We start from the raw sequence: 18,034 nt of genomic DNA, 5'->3' as shown, positions 1-18,034 counted from the left end.
TACCCTGTGACGGAGGAAGATCAGTAACAATGTCCACCGATAGGTGTGACCACGGCCGCTTTTTGAACGGGGAGAGGTTGTAATTTACCTCTGGGCAGGTGTCTAGGTGCCTTGCACTGGGCACACACCGAACAAGATGAAACATAAACCCTCATGTCCTGAGCTAAGGTAGGCCACCAGTACTTCCCACTAAGACAACGCACTGTCCGACCAATGCCAGGATGGCCAGAAGAGGGTGACGTGTGAGCAAAATAAATCAAATGATCGCGAACCTCAGACGGAACGTACGCACGACTCACTGGACACTGGGGGGGAGTGGGCTCCGTGCGTAATGACCGCTCGTTGTCCGCATCAACCTCCCATACCACCGGTGCCACCAGACAAGAAGCCGGAAGTATGGGAGTAGGCTCCCTGGTCCGATCCTCTGAGTCATATAGCCGGGACAGAGCATCTGCCTTAGCATTCTGGGAACCTGGTCTATATGATAGGGTGAACACAAAACGCGTGAAAAACATGGCCCACCTTGCCTGACGAGGATTCAGTCTCCTCGCTTCCCGAATGTACTCCAGATTGCGGTGGTCAGTCAAAATGAGAAAAGGGTGTTTAGCCCCCTCAAGCCAATGTCTCCACACCTTAAGACCTTTCACAACAGCTAACAGCTCCCGATCCCCCACGTCATAATTTTATTTGGGAGGCATACCCGAGCGCTGAGACAGTACAGCTCCTATCCCCGCCTCGGACGCGTCCACCTCGACTATGAATGGCAAGGAAGGATCCGGATGAGCCATTACGGGAGCCATGGTGAACAGCGCCTTCAGCTGACCAAAAGTCCTGTTCGCCTCAGCTGACCACTGCAGGTGCACCGATCCGCCCTTTAGCAAAGAGGTTATGGGAGCTGCTACCTGGCCAAAGCCCCGGATAAATCTCCGGTAGTAGTTGGCAAAACAAAAAATCGCTGCACCTCCTTTACCGTGGTAGGAGTCGGCCAATTACGCACGGCTGAAATGCGGTCACACTCCATCTCGACCCCTGACTCTGACAAGCGGTATCCTAAGAAGGAGACGGACTGTTTGAAGAACAGACATTTCTCAGCCTTAATGTACAGGTCATGCTCCAACAGTCTACCAAGCACCTTGCGCACCAGGGACACATGATCGTCGCGTGTAGCGGAGTTTATTAGAATATAATCTATATACACCACTACACCCTGTCCGTGCAGGTCCCTGAAAATCTCATCGACAAAGGATTGAAAGACTGATGGAGCATTCATCAACACGTACGGCATGACGAGGTACTCATAGTGACCAGAGGTGGTACTAAATTCCGTCTTCCACAAGTCCCCCTCCTGGATACGGATCAGATTGTACGCGCTCCTGAGGTCCAATTTTGTGAAGAAGCGCGCCCCGTGCAATGACTCCGTCATACTAGCAATGAGAGGAAGAGGATAGCTGTATTTTAACGGTTATCTGATTGATACCTCGATAGTCAATGCACGGGCGTAAACCTCCATCCCTTTTCTTCACAAAAAAGAAACTTGAGGAGGCAGGGGAAGTGGAGGGCCGAATGTATCCCTGTCCCAGAGATTCGGTGACATATGTCTCCATAGCCACTGTCTCCTCCTGTGACAGAGGATACACGTGACTCCTGGGAAGTGCAGCGCTTTCACAGAGATCTATTGCACAATCCCCTCATCAATGGGGTGGTAATTGAGTCGCCTTCTTTTTACAGAAGGCGAGAGCCAAATTGGCATATTCTGAGGGAATGTGCATTGGGGAGACATGGTTTGGACTCTCAACCGTGGTTGCCCCTACGGAAACACCTACACACCTTCCCGAGCACTGAGGTGACCATCCCTTAAGAGCCCTCTGTTGCCACGAAATACTGGGGTCATGGGTTGCTAGCCAGGGAAGGCCCAGCACCACGGGAAACGCAGGAGTATCAATAAGGAAGAAACTAATTCTCTCCTCATGACCCACCTGTGTCTCCATCCGAAGTGGAACTGTGACCTCCCTAACCATACCTGACCCTAATGGGTGACTATCTCGGGCACGTATGGGGAAGGGCACATCTAAAGGCAATATAGGAATCCCTAATCTATGCGTAACCAGTCTATCCATGAAATTCCCAGCTGCACCGGAATCTACGAGCGCCCTATGCTGGGAATGTGGGGAAAACTCCGGAAAAATAACATTTATCATCATGTGAGCAATAGGGAGCTCTGGGTGAGTTGGGTGCCTACTCACCTGGGATGGTCCCAGAGAACCCTGCCTGCTGCCTCGATTCCATGAGGGTCTTCTAGCGAGCAAGGGGGTGGTCTCCTGCACCAACTGTGGCCGCAGAGGACACACTGCGGGCCGGTGCAGGAGACCACCCCCTAGCTCGTTCTCTCCCCATCAGCACTTCCAAGCTCCATAGGTGTGGACTCGGAAGTGCTGGGGGATGGACAGACCCTGATCTGGACGTCCGCGGGTAGCCAACAGGTTATCCAGCCGGATCGATAAATCTACCAGCTGGTCCAGGTTAAGATTAGTTTCCCTGCAGGCCAGCTCCCGACGAACGTCCTCCCATAGACTGCATCGGTAGTGATCAATCAGGGCCCTCTCGTTCCATCACGCGCTGGCTTCTAGTGTCCTGAAATCCAGGGTGAATTCCTGTGCGCTCCTCCCTCCCTGGCTGAGGTGAAACAGACGCTCCCCCGCCGCTCTCCCCTCGGGCAGATGATCGAATACTGCCCAGAAACGGCAGGTAAAATCCTCATAACGAACGGACTCAGCGTCTATTCCAGCCCACTCCGCGTTGGCCCATTCCAGGGCTCTGCCCGACAGACAGGAGATGAGGGTGGACACGCTTTCGTATCCCGAGGGAGCCGGGTGGATGGTGGCCAGGTAAAGCTCCACCTGGAGCAGGAAACCCTTACACCCGGCAGCTGTCCCATCGTATTCCCTCGGGAGCGAGAGCCGAATACCACTGGACCCAGGGTTTGAGGGTCTTGATGGAGGAGAAATTGGCGAAGGAGGAGGTGTAGAAAACCCAACTCTTTCCCATCGATCCATGGTGTTGATCACTTGATCCAGAGCTGAACCTAGTCTCTGCAGCATGGTCGCGTGCTGGTGGATGCGTTCCTCCACCGAAGCGCTGGGATCGGGCGTGCCTAATGACTCCATAAAGGGTGAGTGATTCTGTCAGCGTCTGGGTGAAGTGGGGAAACGGAATCAGGCGCAGGACACAGAACTGAGAGATAAATGGCTTTGCTAGACTCAAAGTAAACCATAGCAAACCCTCCACGCAGGGAAGAGCAAAACAACAGCTCAACAGACGACGTAACAAAAAACAATGCAAATACCAGGTAGCCATGATTAGTTGTTCAGGAGTCTTATGGCTTGAGGGTTGAAGCTGTTAAGAAGCCTTTTGGACCAAGACGTGACGCTCCGTTACCGCTTACCGTGCGGTAGCAGAGAGAACAGTCTATGACTAGGGTGGCTGGAGTTTTTGACAATTTTTAGGGCCTTCCTCTGACACCGCCTGGTATAGAGGTCCTGGATGGCAGGAAGCTTGGCCCCAGTGATGTACTGGGCCATACGCACTACCCTCTGTAGTGCCTTGCGGTCGGAGGCCGAGCAGTTGCCATACCAGGCGGTGATACAACTAGTCAGGATGCTCTCGAGGGTGCAGCTGTAGTGCAGCTGTAGAACTTTTTGCCAAATCTTTTCAGTCTCCTGAGGGGGAGTAGGCTTCTTCACGACTGTCTTGGTGTGTTTGGACCATTGTAGTTTGTTGCTGATGTGGACACCAAGGAACTAGAATCTCTCAATGTGTTCCACTACAGCCCCATCAATGAGAATGGGGGCGTGCTCAGTCCTCTTTTTTTTCCTGTAGTCCACAATCATCTCCTTTGTCTTGATCATGTTGAAGGAGAGGTTGTTATCCTGGCACCACACGGCCAGGTCTCTGACCACCTCCCTATAGGCTGTCTCATCGTTGTCGGTGATCAGGCCTACCACTGTTGTGTCGTCGGCAAATGTAATGATGGTGTTGGAGTCATGCCTGGCCATGCAGTCATGGGTGAACAGGGAGTACAGGAGGGGACCCCGTGTTGAGGATCAGCGTGGCAGATGTGGTGTTACCTACCCTTACCACCTGGGGGCGTCCCGTCAGGAAGTCCAGGATCCAGTTGCAGAGATAGGTGTTTAGTCCCAGGGTCCTTAGCTTAGTGATGAGTTTGAGGGCACTATGGTGTTGAACATTCAGCTGTAGTCAATGAATAGCATTCCCACGTACAGTGGGGGAAAAAAGTATTTAGTCAGCCACCAATTGTGCAAATTCTCCCACTTAAAAAGAAGAGAGAGTCCTGAAATTTTCATCATAGGTACACGTCAACTATGACAGACAAATTGAGAAATGTTTTTCCAGAAAATCACATTGTCGGTTTTTTAATGAATTTATTTGCAAATTATGGTGGAAAATAAGTATTTGGTCACCTACAAACAAGCAAGATTTCTGGCTCTCACAGACCTGTAACTTCTTCTTTAAGAGGCTCCTCTGTCCTCCACTCGTTACCTGTATTAATGGCACCTATTTGAACTTGTTATCAGTATAAAAGACACCTATCCACAACCTCAAACAGTCACACTCCAAACTCCACTATGGCCAAGACCAAAGAGCTGTCAAAGGACACCAGAAACAAAATTGTAGACCTGCACCAGGCTGGGAAGACTGAATCTGCAATAGGTAAGCAGCTTGGTTTGAAGAAATCAACCGTGGGAGCAATTATTAGGAAATGGAAGACATACAAGACCACTGATAATCTCCCTCGATCTGGGGCTCCATGCAAGATAATAATAATAATAATAATATGCCATTTAGCAGACGCTTTTATCCAAAGCGACTTACAGTCATGCGTGCATACATTTTTTGTGTATGGGGTGGTCCCAGGGATCGAACCCACTACCTTGGCGTTACAAGCGCCGTGCTCTACCAGCTGAGCTACAGAGGACCACCCCGTGGGGTAAAAATGATCACAAGAACGGTGAGCAAAAATCCCAGAACCACACGGGGGGACCTAGTGAATGACCTGCAGAGAGCTGGGACCAAAGTAACAAAGCCTACCATCAGTAACACACTACGCCGCCAGAGACTCAAATCATGCAGTGCCAGACGTGTCCCCCTGCTTAAGCCAGTACATGTCCAGGCCCGTCTGAAGTTAGCTAGAGTGCATTTGGATGATCCAGAAGAGGATTGGGAGAATGTCATATGGTCAGATGAAACCAAAATAGAACTTTTTGGTAAAAACTCAACTCGTCGTGTTTGGAGGACAAAGAATGCTGAGTTGCATCCAAAGAACACCATACCTACTGTGAAGCATGGGGGTGGAAACATCATGCTTTGGGGCTGTTTTTCTGCAAAGGGACCAGGACGAATGAATGGGGCCATGTATTGTGAGATTTTGAGTGAAAACCTCCTTCCATCAGCAAGGGCATTGAAGATGAAACGTGGCTGGGTCTTTCAGCATGACAATGATCCCAAACACACCGCCCGGGCAACGAAGGAGTGGCTTCGTAAGAAGCATTTCAAGGTCCTGGAGTGGCCTAGCCAGTCTCCAGAGCTCAACCCCATAGAAAATCTTTGGAGGGAGTTGAAAGTCAGTGTTGCCAAGCGACAGCCCCAAAACATCACTGCTCTAGAGGAGATCTGCATGGAGGAATGGGCCAAAATACCAGCAACAGTGTGTGAAAACCTTGTGAAGACTTACAGAAAACGTTTGACCTGTGTCATTGCCAACAAAGGGTATATAACAAAGTATTGAGAAACTTTTGTTATTGACCAAATACTTATTTTCCACCATAATTTGCAAATAAATTCATTACAAATCCTACAATGTGATTTTCTGGATTTCTTTTTCTCATTTTGTCTGTCATAGTTGACGTGTACCTATGATGAAAATTACAGGCCTCTCTCATCTTTTTAAGTGGGAGAACTTGCACAATTGGTGGCTGACTAAATACTTTCCCCCCCCCACTGTATATGTTCCTCTTGTCCAGGTGGTAAAGGAGAGTGTGGAGTGCAATATAGATTGCATCATCTGTGGATCTGTTGGGGTGGTATGCAAATTGGAGTAGGTCTAGAGTTTCTGGGATAATGGTGTTGATGTGAGCCATGACCAGCCTTTCAAAGCACTTCATGGCTACAGACGTGAGTAATACGGGTAGGTAGACATTTAGGCAGGTTATCTTAGTGTTCTTGGGCACAGGGACTATGGTGGTCTGCTTGAAACATGTTGTTATTACAGACTCAGGCAGGGACATGTTGAAAATGTCAGTGAAGACACTTGCCATTTGGTGAGTGCATGCTCGGAGAACACGTCCTGGTAATCCGTCTGGCCCTCCGGCCTGCTGAAAAGTCATACTCACATTGGCTACGGAGAGCGTGATCACATAGTCATCCAGAACAGCCGATGCTCTCATGCATGCTTCAGTGTTGCTTGCCTCGAAGCGAGCATAGAAGTGATTTAGCTCATCTGGTAGGCTCGTGTCACTGGGAAGCTCGCGGCTGTGCTTCCCTTTGTAGTCTGTAATAGTTTGCAATTCTGCCACATCCGACGAGCGTTGGAGCCGGTGTAGTACGATTCAATCTTAGTCCTGTATTGACTCTTTGCCTGTTTGATGGTTCGTCGGAGGGCATAGCGGGATTTCTTATAAGCTTCCGGGTTAGAGTCCAGCTCCTTGAAAGCGGCAGCTCTACCCTTTAGCTCAGTGCGGATGTTGCCTGTAATCCATGGCTTCTGGTTGGGGTATGTACGTATCGTCACTGTGGGGACAACGTCATCCATGCACTTATTGATGAAGCCAGTGACTGATGTGGTGTACTCCTCAATGCCATCGGAAGAATCCTGGAACATATTCCAAATCAAATCAGTCCTGTAGCTTAGCAACTGCGTCATCTGACCACTTCCTTATTAACTTCCTGCTATAGTTTTTGCTTATAAGCAGGAATCAGGAGGATATAATTATGGTCAGATTTGCCAAACGGAGGGCAAGGGAGAGCTTTGTAGGTATCTCTGTGTGTGGAGTAAAGGTGGTCTAGAGTAATTGTTTCTCCTCTGGTTGCACATTTAACATGCTGGTATAAATTAGGTAGAAGGGATTTAAGTTTCCCTGCATTAAAGTACCTGGCCACTAGGAGCGCTGCCTCTGGATGAGCATTTTCCTGTTTGCTTATGGCCTTATACAGCTCATTGAGTGCAGTCTTAGTGCCAGCATCGGTTTGTGGTGGTAAATAGACAGCTCCGAAAAATATAGAAGGAAATAGTGTGGTCTACAGCTTATCATGAGATACTCTACCTCAAGCGAGCAAAACCTTGAGACTTCCTGATTATTAGATTTCATGCACCAGCTGTTATTTACAAATATACACAGACCACCACTCCTTGTCTTACCGGAGTCAGCCGTTCTTTCCTGCTGATGTAGCGTATATCCCGCCAGCTGTATGTTATCCATGTAGTCGTTCAGCCACGACTCGGTGAAACATGTGTTACAGTTTTTAATGACCCGTTGGTAGGATATGCTTGGTCGTCCATTTTGTTTTCCAATGACTGGACTGGACTGATGGAAGAGGCAGATTACTCACTCGCCGTCGGATCCTTACAAGGCACCCCGACCTACGTCCACGATATCTCCGTCTCTTTCTCAAGTGAATGACAGGGAATTGGGCCTTGTCGGGTGTTTGTAGAAAATATTAGTCCAATACGAGGTGAGTAATCGCTGTCCTGATATCCAGAAGCTCTTTTTGGTCATAAGAGACGGTGGCAGAAACATTATGTACAGAATAAATTACAAATAGCTTGAAAAAACCCACATAATAGAACAATTGGTAAGGGGCCGTAAAACGGCAGCCATCTTCAAAGCTAATGTTGATCCTACAGCTACTGTATTCAGTAATCATGAGCCTATGAACCAGAGCCTATTAACCAGAGTTACACTCTTAGCACTGAGGCGGTGTGCCCTTTTAGGAAGACCATTGTGTACAGCTCACCTTGCACTATCATCTCCAATATAAATAACATGAGCAAGTCTACTTCCGATAAGCTTCCCAGTAAAGCGTTTTAAAAAATCAAGCAACCCAGAAAAGTGCTAAAAATAGCCCATATTAACATATACAGCCTGAGAAACAAGGTCCATGAAGTCAATAACTTGCTTGTAACAAATTGCATTCATATTCTGGCTATCTCTGAAACTCACTTAGATAATACCTTTGATGATACAGTGGTAGCAATACATGGTTATAAAGTCTACCGAAAAGACAGAAATGCCAACGGGGGCGGTGTTGCGGTCTATATTCAGAACCACATTCCTGTAAAGCTTAGAGACGATCTAATGTTAAATACTGTTGAAGTAGTATGGCTACAGGTTCATCTGCCTCACCTAAAGTACATTCTTATGAGAAGCTGCTATAGACCACCAAGTGCTAACAGTCAGTATCTGGATAATATGTGTGAAATGCTTGATAATGTATATGATATCAACAGAGAAGTATATTTTCTAGGTGATTTAAATATTGAGTGTCTCTCATCAAGCTGCCCACTCAAGAAGAAACTTCAAACTGTAAACAGTGCCTGCAACCTGGTTCAGGTTGTCAGTCAACCTACCAGGGTATTTACAAACAGCACAGTAATCAGCAACATGTATTGTTCACTTCTTTAATAATGCTGAAGAAATTTGCTTCAAAGCATTATCCAAATCCATAGGATGTAGTGATCACAATATAGTAGCCATATCTAGGAAAACCAAAGTTCCAAAGGCTGGGCCTAATATAGTGTATAAGAGGTCATACCGTAAGTTTTGTAGTGATTCATATGTTGATGATGTAAATAATATTTGCTGGTCTGTGGTGTGTAATGAGGAGCAACCAGACACTGTACTTGTAACATTTATGAAATTGCTTATTCCAGTTACGAATAAGCAAGGACCCATTAAGAAAATGACTGTAAAAAATTCTTAAATCCCCTTGGATTGATGAGGAATTGAAACATTGTATGGTTGAGAGGGATGAGGCATAAGGTATGACAAAGTCTGGCAGCCCAACTGATTGGTAAATATAATGCAAATTACGACATTATGTGACTAAACTACAGAAAAATAAATTATACTATGAAACAAAAATAAATGATATAAAGAATGATAGTAAAAAGCTTTGGAGCACCTTAAATGAAATCTTGGGAAAAAAGGCAAACTCAGCTCCATCATTCATTGAATCAGATGGTTAATTAATCACAAAACCCACTGATATTGCCAACTACTTTAATGACTTCTTCATTGGCAAGATAAGCAAACTTAGGTATGACATGCCAGCAACAAACGCTGACACTACACATCCAAGTATATCTGACCAAATTATGAAAGATAAGAATTGTACTTTTGAATTCTGTAAAGTCATATTGGAAGAGGTGAAAAAATTATTGTTGTCTATAAACAATGACAAGCCACCGGGGTCTGACAATCAGGATGGAAAATTACTGAGTATAATAGCGGACGATATTGCCACTCCTATTTGTCACATCTTCAATTTAAGCCTACTAGAAAGTGTGTGCCCTCAGGCCTGGAGGGAAGCTAAAGTCATTCCGCTACCCAAGAATAGTAAAGCACCCTTTAATAGATCAAATAACCGATCAATCAGCCTGTTACCAACCCTTAGTAAACTTCTGTAAAAAAATGGTGTTTGACCGGATACAATGCTATTTCACAGTAAACAAACTGACAACAGACTTTCAGCACGCTTATAGGGAAGGACACTCAACAAGCACAGCACTTACACAAATGACTGATGATTAGCTGAGAGAAATTGATGATACAATTACTGTGGGGGCTGTCATCTTAGATTTCAGTGCAGCTTTTGACATTACCGATCATAGTCTCTTGCTGGAAAAACGTATGTGTTATGGCTTTACACCCCTTGCTATAATGTGGATAAAGAGTTACTTGTCTAACAGAACACAGAGGGTGTTCTTTAATGGAAGCCTCTCCAACATAATACAGGTAGAATCAGGAATTCCCCATGGTAGCTGTTTAGGCCCCTTACTTTTTTCCTTCTTTACTAACGACATGCCACTGGCTTTGAGTAAAGCCAGTGTGTCTATGTATGCAGATGACTCAACACTATAAACGTCAGCTACTACAGCAACTGAAATAACTGCAACACTTAACAAAGAACTGCAGTTAGATTCGGAATGGGTAGCAAGGAATAAGTTAGTCCTAAATATTTCCAAAACTAAAAGCATTGTATTTGGGACAAATCATTCACTAAACCCTAAACCTCAACTGCATCTTGTAATGAATATTGTGGAAATTGAGCAAGTTGAGGTGACTAAACTGCTTGGGGTAACCCTGGGTTGTAAACTGTCATGGTCAAAACATATTGATACAATAGTAGCCAACACTGTCAACAAGGTAGGTCCTACTAGCCCTAGTTTTGTCTCACCTAGACTACTGTTCAGTAGTGTGGTCAGGTGCCACAAAGTGGGACTTGGGAAAATTGCAGTTGGCTCAGAACAGGGCAGCACGGCTGGCCCTTAAAAGTACACGGAGAGCTAACATTAATGACATGCATGTCAATCTCTCATGACTCAAAGTGGAAGAGATATTGACTTCATCACTACTTGTTTTTGTAAGAGGTGTTGACAAGCTGAATGTACTGAGCTGTCTGTTTAAAATACTAGCATACAGCTAGGACACCCAGGCAAGTCCAGAACAGACAATGGGAGGCACAAAGTACTACATAGAGCCATGACTACATGGAACTCTATTACACATCAGGTAACTGATGCAAGCAGTAGAATCAGATTTTAAAAAACATGTCAAAATACACCTTATGGAACAAAGGGGACTGTGAAGAGACAAATACAAAAAGGTACAGATACATGCATATGCACACATTGTGATATTGTTGTATGGTGGTATTAAACATGTTTTACTGTAGATATGTAGTGGTGTAATAATGTTATATGATGTACTGTTTTATCTTTTGTTTTATATGTAATGTAAGCACTTTAATATGTTTGTACCCCAGGAAGAGTAGCTGCTGCCTTGGCAGCAGCTAATGGGGATCCCTAATAAATACAAATACCAAGAACCCGACGGTCACTCTGACAGAGATCCAGAGTTCCTCTGTGGATATGGGAGAACCTTCCAGAAGGACAACCATCTCTGCAGCACTCCACCAGTCAGGCCTTTATGGTAGAGAAGCCACTCCTCAGTAAAATAACATGACAGCCTGCTTTGAGTTTGCCAAAAGCCACCTAAAGGACTCTCAGACCATGAGAAACAAGATTCTCTGGTCTGATGAAACCAAGATTGAACTCTTTGACCTGAATGCCAAGCTTCATGTCTGGAGGAAACCTGGCACCATCCCTACGGTGAAGCACGGTGGTGGTAGGTAGCATCATCGCTCAGGACCTCAGACTGGGGTGAAGGTTCACCTTCCAACAGGACAATGACCCTAAGCACACAGCCAAGACAATGCAGGAGTGGACAAGTCTCTGAATGTCCTTGAGTGGCCCAGCTAGAGCTCGGACATGAACCCGATCGAACATCTCTGTAGAGACCTGAAAATAGCTGTGAAGCAACGCTCCCCATCCAACATGACAGAGTACGAGAGGATCTGCAGAGAAGAATGGGAGAAACTCCCCAAATACAAGTGTGCAAAGCTTGAAGCGTCATACCCAAGATGACTTAAGGCTGTAATCGCAGCAAAAGGTGCTTCAACAAAGTAAAGGGTCTGAATACTTAAGTAAATGTGATATTTCATATAAATGTGCAGCAATTTCTAAACCGATTTTTGCTTCGTCATTATCGGGTGTTGTGTGTAGGTTGATGAGGGGGGAAAAACCATGTAATCCATTTTAGAATTTGGCTGTAACATAACAAATGTGGAAAAATTCATACTTTCCGAATGCACTGTAAGTTGACAATGCCAGGTGTTTTGTCATTATTGATCGATAACAAAAAAACAAATCAAACATGCAATGCTTTTCTATCATTATTAGTTTTTTATGTATGAGTAGGATGGCTCACTGGCATTTGGAAGCAGCCTGGCACTTGGAAATGTTATGAGAGTAGGTATGAAACTTTCAGTAAACTCTCGTTTTCGGTGAAATTATTGTGCAGTATTTTTGTTTGGTTGGTCATCTGGTTTATCCTTGAGATGTGAATGCTTTGTTTCTAAATGTCTGCATTTTTTATGGCTTCATAGCATCGTTGCTGAGGCAAGTCTGACATATCACACAGACAGGTTTTGGCAGGCAGCTGTTATTTGAAATAAATCCAGGGAGAGAGAGTGTGTATGTGTTTGGTGTAGTGATACTTAGTCATGGCAACACAATTTGTTTACTGCTGCATGCATACAGTGAGGGTATTTAATCACCTGCTGATTTTGTACGTTTGCCCACTGACAAAGCCATGATCTGTCTAGAATCTTAATGGTAGGTTTATTTGAACAGTGAGAGACAGAATAACAACAAGAAAAATCCAGAAAAATGCATGTCAAAAATGTTATAAATTCATTTGCATTTTAATGAGGGAAATAAGTATTTGACCCCTCTGCAAAACATGACTTAGTACTTGGTGGCAAAACCCTTGTTGGCAATCACAGAGGTCAGACGTTTCTTGTAGTTGGCCACCGGGTTTGCATCTCAGGAGGGATTTTGTTCCACTCCTCTTTGCAGATCTTCTCCAAGTCATTAAGGTTTCGAGGCTGACGTCTGGCAACTCGAACCTTCAGCTCCCTCCACAGATTTTCTATGGGATTAAGGTCTGGAGACTGGCTAGGCCACTCCAGGACCTTAATGTGCTTCTTCTTGAGCCACTCCTTTGTTGCCTTGGCCGTGTGTTTTCGATCATTGTCATGCTGGAATACACATCCACGACCCATTTTCAATGCCCTGGCTGAGGGAAGGAGGTTCTCACCCAAGATTTGACGGTACATGGCCCCGTCCATTATCCCTTTGAAGCGGTGAAGTTGTCCTGTCCCCTTAGCAGAAAAACACCCCCAAAGCATAATGTTTCCACCTCCATGTTTGATGGTGGGGATGGTGTTCTTGGGGTCATAGGCAGCATTCCTCCTCCTCCAAACACGGCGAGTTGAGTTGATGCCAAAGAGATTGATTTTGGTCTCATCTGACCACAACACTTTCACCCAGTTCTCCTCTGAATTATTCAGATGTTCATTGGCAATCTTCAGATGGCCCTGTATATGTGCTTTCTTGAGCTTGGGGACCTTGCGGGCGCTGCAGGATTTCAGTCCTTCACAGCGTAGTGTGTTACCAATTGTTTTCTTGGTGACTATGGTCCCAGCTGCCTTGAGATCGTTGACAAATCCTCCCGTGTAGTTCTGGGCTGATTCCTCACCGTTCTCATGATCATTATTATGATCATTACTATCATTGCAACTCTACAAGGTGAAATCTTGCATGGAGCCCCAGGCCGAGCGAGATTGACAGTTCTTTTGTGTTTCTTCTATTTGCGAATAATCGCACCAACTGTTGTCACCTTCTCATCAAGCTGCTTGGCGATGGTCTTGTAGCCCATTCCAGCCTTGTGTAGGTTTACAATCTTGTCCCTGACATCCTTGGAGAGCTCTTTGGTTGGCCATGGTGGAGAGTTTAGAATCTGATAGATTAATTGCTTCTGTGGACAGGTGTCTTTTATACAGGTAACAAGCTGAGATTAGGAGCACTCCCTTTAAGAGTGTGCTCCTAATCTCAGCTCATTATCTGTATAAAAGACACCTGGGAGCCAGAAATCTTTCTGATTGAGAGGGGGTCAAATTCTTATTTCCCTCATTAAAATGCAAAACAATTTTTTTAATTTCTTGATTTTTTGTTTGTTATTCTGTCTCTCACTGTTCAAATAAACCTACCATTAAAATTATAGACTGATCATGTCTTTGTCAGTGTGCAAACAAACAAAATCAGCAGGGGATCAAATACTTTTTTCCATTACTGTAGTTCAGCACATTGCGCAAGTAGGCATACGGCAAGTATTTATTCGAGTAAAATATGCCGCAGACCACCCAAAAAATACAATCATATTCAAGACAAATATGCTGCAGACCAGCAAGCATTCCTCCACGTACCGGCGCCGGTCCAAAGACCAGGGTTTGAGAAAGTTTGGTATAGGCTATGGATAATTGTATTGAGACCACACTAGGCGCACTTGATATTGAGCGCCCAGCAGAGAATCAGGGATAAGGGGCATCATCGGGGACACATGATGCTATAATAAGCAACTAATTCTCAAACCCTGAGCAATATGACATTTATTTGATTACAAATTACATGACCCTCCCCTGGACAACATTTTAAAAATACTAAACCCTCCCCCTGACTGAAATTGAAAAAGCATGACCCTCCCCCATTTTCCTCAGGGTAACTATGATGTAAATGTCGACCTCTCCCTAATGACATTAAGCTAAGGAGAGTTCACTCTAAAACATTTGAAGTCAATAAATACACTGCTGATGTAAATAAGACACTCCTTCAGGAAAGAAGGGTGAAGGAAAGGTTACATGGAGGGGCGGGGGGCAACATACCAACACACCATAACAATATCTGACAATGCATCATTCCCCTGCACTGCTGGTTCATATTTGTGGCGGAACCCATTAGAGGTGAATAATGGAACAGTGACATTGACATGGGGATGGGAAAGTGTGTATGTGTGTGTGTGTGTTGGAGTGTTACAGATAGTCATGGTGTGTGTGCTTTCACTTCCTAGTCTTTATTAGAACAGGTTGGAGCGCCGTGATGGCTGATTGATTGAACAACCCTGCTTATTTACAGTGTTGTTTACCCGTGGCAAATAAAGCATGCTAATCTGGGCCTGTCATTCAAGCTAGCGAGGGGGGCTGAGCCCTATCTCTGATCTAGTAGTCCATACACCACCAACCACAGTGCAGCCATGTGGAAAATTGTTTGGTGTGGATTTATTAAAAAATAACATGTGTGTGAGTGAGTGGAGAAGGGGGTGAGGGGGGGGGGGGGGGGGTGAGGTAGAGAAAGGGAGGAACACTAAATTAGAAATGAGTTTTGGATGGCTGTCAAATTCTCTTCACTTGTCAAGGCCTTAAAAACATGGACCCAGTCAAACACACACAGACAGACACGTTTCCCTTACACTATGACTTTGTGAGGCCCCTTTGGCCATTGCCAATATGGAGCACCCTTTGATGCCCGGTGTTATCATAACTCCCTTCTGGTTTGTTGGTCGCTGCTGATGACAGGATTTGCCTGGCAACACTTTCCAGACAAACTTGTCAAATGCTCACAAAACTGTGAACAGTACATTGCTTGAGGAGAACAAATGGCCCAACATTGTATTTACTTTTTTTACTGATGCGACTGGCCTGATACAGTCAGTGTGGCAAAACTGCTGCAAAAATCTGTTAGGTAATGGAAATGATTCAGAGGAGGCATAAGCAGTTACGCTTTTCAGCACAGCTGGCAATGGAGCTGTCATATTTGTTTTAATTCAACAAATGACTACCTTGGCAGGTGCAAAGAGAACCATTTAAAAGGTTGTCATAACAGAAAAGAGAGTCTTACAATGCATAAACAGTAACATAACGTTTCCACAGTACTTACCCTGTTGGTAGGTAATCAGTATGTTGAGACAATCATCATACTTCCATGTGGCAGTAAGTTACAGAAGTGTTATCACACACAAGTAAACACATACCATGACAGACCAGGCAAATTGAAATATTGGCCTTATGACAAAGCAAGGGTCAAGCGAGTCAGCATTCTGAAACAACAAAACCAGTGAAACACCTCTACATGGGAAACACAAATGCGACTTCACATTGCACATTTTTGAGCTTGAGAAATACTGCACCAGCTTTAATATTGCAAATAGATTGTGGCTTCTATCAATGTAATTGTCAGCATCATTTCCAATCGGAAAGTATTCAGACCCCTTTACTTTTTCCACATTTTGTTAGGTTACAGCCTTATTCTAAAATTGATTAAATTGTTTTTTCCCCTCTTCAATCTATACAAAATAACCCATAATGACTAAGCAAAAATAGGTTTTTAGGCATTTCTTCAAATGTATTACACATAAAAAACGGAAATATCACATTTCCATAAGTATACAGACCCTTTACTCAGTACTTTGTTGAAGTACCTTTGGCAGCAATTACAGCATTGAGTATTCTTGGGTGTGATGCTACAAGCTTGGTACACCTGCATTTGGGGAGTTTTTACCATTGTTCTCTGCAGATCCTCTCAAGCTCTGTCAGGTTGAATGGGGAGTGTTGCTGCACAGCTATTTTCAGGTCTCTCTAGAGATGTTCGATCGGGTTCATGTCCAGGCTCTGGCTAGGCCAGTCAAGGACATTCAGAGACTTGTCCCGAAGCCACTCCTGCGTTGTCTTGGCTGTGTGCTTAGGGTCGTTGTCCTGTTGGAAGGTAAACCGTCGCCCCAGTCTGAGGTCATGAGCGCAATGGAGCAGGTTTTCATCAAGGATCTCTCTGTACTTTGCTCAATTAATCTTTGCCTCGATCCTGACTAGTCTCCTAGTCCCTGCTCCAGTGCACATGATGCTGCCACCACCATGCTTCACCGTTGGGATGGTGCCAGATTTCCTCCAGATGTGACTCTTGGCTTTCAGGTCCAAATAATTCAATGTTGATTTCAGACCAGATAATCTTGTTTCTCATGGTCTGAGAGTCTTTAGGTGCCTTTTGGCAAACTCCAAGAGGGCAGTGCCTTTTACTGAGGAGTGGCTTCCGTCTGACCACTCTACCATAACGGCCTGATTGCTCAGTTTGGCCGGGCGAACAGCTCTAGGAAGAGTTTTGGTGTTTCCAAACTTCTTCCATTTAAGAATGATGGAGGCCACTGTGTTCTTGGGGACCTTCAATGCTGCAGAATATTTTTGGTACCCTTCCCCAGATCTGTGCCTCGACACCATCCTCTCTTGGAGCTCTATGGACAATTCCTTCTACCTCATGGCTTGGTTTTTGCTCTGACATGCACTGTCAACTATGGGACCTTATATAGACAGGTGTGCCTTCCAAATCCTGTCCAATCAATTGCATTTACCAAAGGTGGACTCCAATCAAGTTGTAGAAACATCGCAAAGATGTTCAATGGAAACAGGATCCACCTGAGCTCAATTTCGTGTCTAATAGCAAAGGGTCTGAATACTTATGTGAATAAGGTATTTCTGTTTTTAATTTGTTATAAATTTGCAAACATTTCTAAAAACCTGTTATTGCTTTGTCATTATGGGTATTGTGTGTAGATTGATGAGGAGATTTTTTTATTTAATCAATTTTAGAATACGGCTGTAACGTCACAAAATGTGTAAAAAGTCAAGGGGTCTGAATACTTTCCGAATACACTGTATATGACATTCTATTGGTTGCAAGAATTTTGTATAACAATTTGAATTGAAAATCTTAATCCGTTGTCATTTTGTTTATCAGTTCATAAACCATGTGCCATGGAATTGGTACATCGAAAATCTCTTCCCAACTATTTTGCAATATGTGTGGCACAGCTGTCAATTTTGGGGTCCTTAACTGAACTGGTATACGTTTTTATTCCTCACAATTTTTTTAAACAAATGTTGGTCTTTAATCCTTGGCCAACAGACAAGTTCCTTACTTTCTCTCCGTTCCACTTGCCTCTTCCATTTTAGGGGTAATGCTGCAATTAGTTGTTTGTAATTTTGGATAGAGCAGACATTTCCAAATCATTTTGGTAGCTGCATGTGTGACAATTCCATCAGTCCTATTTATGATACAAAGATTATACCGTTTTTTTTTTTTTTTTTTTTTTTTTTTTTTGCAATTAGTATATTTGAATTTAACAATAATATTTGTTGTAATATTTGTCCTGTCTTTTCTGGTGGATTAAACTGAAATTGCAACCAACTTTCTATGGCTTGTTTTAAAAATGGCGATATTTCAGAGATTATTTCATTTTCAAATAACAAAAGTGAGAGGTTGTAATACGAATAAAGGGAAAAAGGCCATTCTTAC

This window comes from Coregonus lavaretus, assembly GCF_964263955.1.
Source record: "Coregonus lavaretus genome assembly, chromosome: 18".
Lineage (NCBI taxonomy): Eukaryota > Metazoa > Chordata > Actinopteri > Salmoniformes > Salmonidae > Coregonus > Coregonus lavaretus.
Note: the sequence above shows the minus strand (reverse complement) of the source record.